This window comes from Ursus americanus, chromosome 23 (genome assembly GCF_024610735.1).
Source record: "Ursus americanus isolate L20-20 chromosome 23, mUrsAme1.1.p, whole genome shotgun sequence".
NCBI classification, from domain to species: Eukaryota; Metazoa; Chordata; class Mammalia; order Carnivora; family Ursidae; genus Ursus; species Ursus americanus.
Window position 1 is genome coordinate 36445829 of NC_142149.1, and position 6489 is coordinate 36452317.

The following is a 6489-nucleotide window of genomic DNA, read 5'->3' on the forward strand; positions in this document are numbered from 1 at the left end:
CAAGGTATAAAGAACACAAGAAGTACTTTCACAGTAAAGGAATAATAATCAAAATATTTTTCCTTAAGAGTTCTAACTTCTGGGATGCCTGGCTGGCTCAGTTGGAAGAGCATGTGACTCTTGAGCTTGGGGTCGTGAGTTGGAGCCCCACATTGGGGATGGAGATTACTTAAATAATAAGTATAAGAGTAGAAGAGTTCTAACTTCCTATCCTTTATTATATGTGTGATATGAAATAATAAGAAATATTTATTTGGTTTTCATCCCCAGTTCCTGGCACAAGAGCTTTTAAAACTTTTGTAATTTCCTGAGTAACAGAGGTGATAGGAGCATTTTTTTGGTTATAATATTTGGTCTCAATCTCTGCTTCCAGCTGTAAGAGACTCTAAGACCATTGGAATCTCTGGAATTAATGAGGGTCTTCTTGTATGCTAATTAATGACTCTTGATGGGCCCTTTGGAAGGCACCTGGGTGCCAGAGGAACCAACCTTGTGGCTAGAGGGTTAGAACTTTCAGCCTCTCCCCACATCTCCCACTCTACCCCTCTACCTCTAGGGTAGGTAGAGGGGCTGGAGATTGAGTTACTAATAATGTCTATGTGATGAAACCTCCATAAAAATTTCTAAACTATGGGATTCCAGGTTGGTGAACACATCCATGTGCCAGGAGAATCAGCCCACTCCAGCCCTCCTGGGGACAGAAGCTCTTGTGCCTGGGAACCTTCTGGACTCGTGCTATGTACATCTTCATTAGGTTGTTTGTTTATATCCTTAATAATCTGCTAAACGTGTTTCCATGATTTGTAGTCCAGTTGGATAGAAGTGTGAATAACAAGGGTACCCATTACTTGCAATTGGTGTCTGAATTGGTGGGGGGCAGTCTTGTGGGACTCAGCCCTTGATCTTTGGGGACTGCCCTACCTTCAGGTGGTCGGTGTCAGAATTGATTGTAGAACACCCACTTGGTGTCTGGAGAGTTGGAGAATTGGTTGGTGTACAGAACCCCCCCCCATTTGGTGTCAGAAGTGTTGTGAGTAGGGGAAGCAGTGTTCCCTTAGTAGGCTACTGCAGTTTTCATAAAGTAGGATCTATTGGGATTCTTAGACCTTTGGACAACTTTTAGTGAACAAAATATGGCGCATAGGTTTTTGAGTACCCAAGTCAATTTCTGGTTTGTCAGGGAGTATGAATGTAACAGGACAACATTTTATTCTCTCTCAAAATTCCTTCAGTAACTTTACTCCACTCGTTCCTCTTATAAATATGACATCACTTTGTGATTATAGCTTTGGGTTTCATTGAGATCTGACAGTTTATTTTGTATATAATATATTGTATTTTATCTGGTTCTTTGATATATGTGATCAGCAACTTACACTTCTGTGCTAACTCTCTGACCAGGTGGTTAAATGGAGCAGGTCTCATCTGGAAAGGAGTGTGGGGGGGGCGGTGTTGGCACCAACACTGGGAAATAATTGTTTTTGGCTTTGAATGCAGCTCTTCTGTATCAGTATTATGGCAATAGCTTTCCTTTCTTGTTTGAAGCACTGGAATTAATCTGTTGTACTCTTTATTATCATGAGGCTGCTTGTAGTTAATTTCTTTTTGTGGATGCAAGTTGATAAGAGACTAAAATAAGGCAGGTGCGTTTAATGGAACTTTGGCTTATTAGTGCATATAGTAGGAGGTTTGTTTAACCATTTCCTGCCTTAGTTGAAAACCTATACTTTTATACCCCTTTTCCCCCCGACTTGATATGTTGTCAGCATCTTTCCAAGTCAATAACCATGCTTCTGAGCTGTGGTTATATGACATTTGATTGTGTGGCTATTCTGTGATTTATTTAATTCTGTTTTCAAATTTTTTTCTCATTGAAAACAAACATTTCCCTTTTTAGCTTCTGTTCTTGTTTTATAGGATAAGTCTTTTAAGATGTGCATACCACGCATACTGCCAGACTTTTTTCTACATAAAATGTTTAAATTATGAAATATTTTAAATAAACCAGAAGGACAGGAAAAATATAAACCCCTTTGTACCCTCCACCTAGCTTTAACAAATAGTAACATTTTGTCATGTTTGCTTCAGATTTTCTTTGTTGTTAAATTGCCATCCTTTCCCACCCACACCCCATCTTATGCTTTCTCCACCCTTCCTCCCTAGAAAAAGACTGCCTAGAGGTAGTCTTTGATCTTTGAAATATATCATCCCCATGCACTTAAAAAAAACTTTTAAAATGTATGCATATGCCTGTAGCAATGTAAAATTATTCTTTCTGGGTTTTTAAAATATAGGAAAAGTATATACTTTTGCTGCTTTTATTTCCCACTTGACATATGGTTTTGAGATTTATCCATTCATTCATTTGAGCTGTTTTTGAGTATTCCAGTGTATCTCTATACTATAATCCATCAGTGGACCTTTTGGTTATTTCTAATTTTACATCATTTTAAACACCACAGCTTTGAATTTCTGTGTACATGTCTCTTTGGGCACATTTATGAGAGTGTTTCTAGAGATTATACCTAGAAAGGGAATGGCTTAGGTTTAGATTATAAAGTCATTATACCAGTTGACATTTTCCCCTGCAATGTATAAAACTATTGTTCCATGCCCCTACAACCTTACTAAGTCTTAGTATTTTTAGAGTTTTAATTTTTACCCATCTGAAAGGTATATAATTATAGCTCATCTTAAGCATTTGCCTTGATTACTAGTATAATTGAACATATTTTCATAAATCTGTTGGCCATTTTCAGTTTTACAAAATTGCCTGTTCACATTGTTGACCATTTTTTTCATTGGATTTGTCTTTCAGATTGGTGTATGTAGGACTCTATCTCTGTTTGTCTATCTATCTGTATTTTACAATATTTTCTCCCAGCCTGAGGCCTTCTCACCTTTGCAAAGTACTCAGAAGAATTTGATACACATATTTTTATTTTTATAGACTAAAATTTGTCATTTTTTTCTTTTCAATTTTTTGGTGTCTTTGTAAGAAATTCTTCTCTACTTCAATAATAAAGATTTTAAAAATATTTTATGAGTTTTCAAATTTTATCACATTTAGGCCTTTAATTCATCTGGAATTAATTTTTGTGTATAGTATGTGTTGCGGATCTAATTTTTCCCCCCACATTGCCAACCAAGTGTTCTCAGGCTGGCTGATTTATGTTATCACCTCTATCATATATTACATTCCCTTGGATTGATCAAATTTTAAAACTTGCATTTGTTTCTGGTTTAAATATTTTATTCCCTCGGTCTGGTGGATTGTTATTATAACAATATTGCTTTAATTCTTAAAACTTTATAAAAAAGTCTTGATATGTGGTAGGGTGGTCCCCAAACCCCTTCTTTATTTTCTTCAGAATTGTTTAGGATATTCCTGGATCTCATCTTATCCTTCTTCCATGTGATGTTTAGGATCAGTTTGTTGAGTTACATGTTTTGATTAGAACTGCAATAATTTTATAGGTGATTTCGGGTTGAAATGAATATATAAGTATATATACACACCTTTCATAAATATTTAATTTCTCTTCATTTATATCTTACTAAGTGCTTCAGTTGCTTTATTTTTATTTATTTATTTTATTATTTTTTAAAAAAGATTTATTTATTTATTTATTTGACAGAGAGAGAGAGAGCCAGCGAGAGAGGGAACACAAGCAGGGGGAGTGGGAGAGGAAGAAGCAGGCTCCCAGCAGAGGAGCCCGATGTGGGGCTCGATCCCGGAACGCGGGGATCACGCCCTGAGCCGAAGGCAGACGCTTAACGACTGCGCTACCCAGGCGCCCCTTTATTTATTTATTTTAAAGATTTTATGTATTTATTTTGAGAGAGGGAGTATGAGTGGGGGGAGTGGCAGAGGGAGAGGAAGAAAGAGAATGTCAAGCAGACTCCATGCTGAGCGTTGAACCCGATGGGGGCTTGATTCCACGATGGTGAGATCATGACCTGAGTCAAAATCAAGAGTTGGATGCTTAACTGACTGAGTCACCTACCCGCCCCAGTGCTTCAGTTGTTTTAGATTAGTAAATGTTTTGTTTTCAAGAAAGCTTTAGGTATTTCCTATAAAAATGCATTGCATCTTTGGCTAGATTTATTCCTATGTGTCTCATTTTGGAAGCTATTATGAATAAGCTATTTTATAAAAATTGTACTTTTTAATTGTTCATCATTGTACTATAGGCCCTTTATGGAGTCTTCATATTGGCTTTTGTAGTCCACAACCTTGCCAAACTCTCTTACTAGTACAGTAGTTTTTCTGTAGCTAAACAGGGTTAAGTCTGTTCCTTTTTTTTTTTTAAATGATTTATTTATTTGAGAGAGAGAGAGCACAAGGGGGGAGAGGGACCTCAGGAGAGGGAGAGAGCGAATCCTCCAGCAGACTCCTTGCTAAGCGGGAAGCCTGATGTGGGGCTCAATTCCAGGGCCCTGGGATCATGACCTGAGCCAAAATCAAGAGCTGGCCACTTAACTGACTGAGACACCCAGGTGCCCCATCAGGTAGCATAAATTCTTCATCTGTGCCTGAACATGGTGCAGACTTTGGGCTTCAATTTCTTGTAGGAGCCCTGAGCAGAGCAAGTTTCTTTACTGTTCACTTGGTAAGTGGGTAGAGTTTGTCTAGCATCATGGAGAGGTGGTTTTTCCAAGGCTCTTCTTTCATCTAGGGGCCTACTATCAGCTCCTTCTTTCAAGGGTGGCCTTGTTTCTGTGTGAGCATCAAAAACTTGACACCTAAACTAGATCTTATATTTAGTTTCTTATTTTCCTGGGCTTCTTCTATTCACCTTTAGAGTTTATCACTGTTTGGGTTTCCTCATCAGGAAAATCTCCCTCTCTTTTAAGTTCCATATAGTTTTTTTAAAAGATTTTATTTATTTATTTTCAGAGAGATAAGAGAGAGCCAGAAAGCACAAGTTGGGGGAGTGGCAGAGGGACAGGGAGAAGCAGGCTCCCTGAGCAGCGAGCCTGCCATGGGGCTTGATCCCAAGACCCTGGGATCATGACCTGAGCCAAAGGCAGACGCTTAACCAACTGAACCACCCAGGCACCCCTATAGAGTAGTCAACTTTTAAGTATGTAAAAAATTCATGCTAATTCCCTTAAAAATAAAAAAAAGACTTAATCCCAAGTTTGTTTCATAAAACTCTCAGTTTCAGTTAAAGTTTCATGAGCCAAGAATCGTTATCCCCCTGTCTACCATTCTCCTAATGGTTTGTTTCTTACCTATCTTTTTTTTTTACAGTCCTTTCCATAACAATAACTCTCTCTTTGAGATCACTTTATTGGTGCCATCATTATTGCTTTATGTTTTGATCCTGTCTGATAGTCATACATTACTGTCCTCCCAGCCTCCCACAATACCACTGCCATCCCAGGGTTTTGGCTCTTGAACATAATTCAGTTTAATATCTCTAAGTATTAGGTCTTGTAACAATCCATTCACTCTTCCTTTACAGCTGCCTATATAATTGTCAAAGAGATCTAGGGGAACAGGAATACAATCATTAAGGACATCCCCAGTGACTCTGTAAATAGACTTGCTTTCCTTATCCTATTCTAGGTTGAGGTCTTTAAGCTTATCAACAAGGAAATCAAGTGCCTCATGAATTAATCTTCAGGCATACTTTTCCTGGCCAGATCTTTAGGCTATACAGGAAAGGGACAGAAATGGGAAACTGGAAGATCAGTGTTTTAGAGTTCAGAAGATCGGTGATTCGGTGCTTTAGTGAAAAACAAACATGCTGCTAAGCTATTTCTAAAGATTGCCTTGCACCATAGACTTGATTATGGATTTTTAAAAAAGATTTATTTATTTATTTATTTGACAGAGAGAGATAGAGTGAGAGAGTGTGAGAGCACAAGCAGGGGGAGCAGGAGAGGGAGAAGCAGGCTCCCTCCTGAGTAGGGAGCCCAACGTGGGGCTTAATCCCAGGACCGTGGGATCATGACCTGAGCTGAAGGCAGATGCTTAACTGACAGCCACACAGATGCCCCTTGATTATGGATTCTTGTCTACATTTAGTTATTTTAGTTATTTCATAAATAACTTTAGTTATTTCATAAATATTAGCCTTTAAGGATTTTTTAACAAGATTTATTTATTTTAGAGAGAGAGGCCCAAGCAGACTCCATGCTGAGTGTGGAGCCCAGTGTGGGGCTCAATCTATGACCCTGAGGTCATGATCTGAGCTGAAGCCAAGAGTCGGACACTTAACCAACTGCACCATCCAGGAGCCCTAATATTAGCCTTTCTTTAAAAAGGAGACTTGAGCATCTGAGTTGGAGCCATTACTGAGGGGGCATTATATTTGAGGACAGAGAGAGAAGTACTAGAGTGCTGATATTTCCCCAGAGCCTGCAGATGGTAGGAATGGTTTTCCCATGACCAGATTTGCCATCTTCTCCATGCTCAGTAGAGTTCTTGATGGTACAGAACTGAGCTGATGATAGTCACAATGAGCAATGACTGCAGTT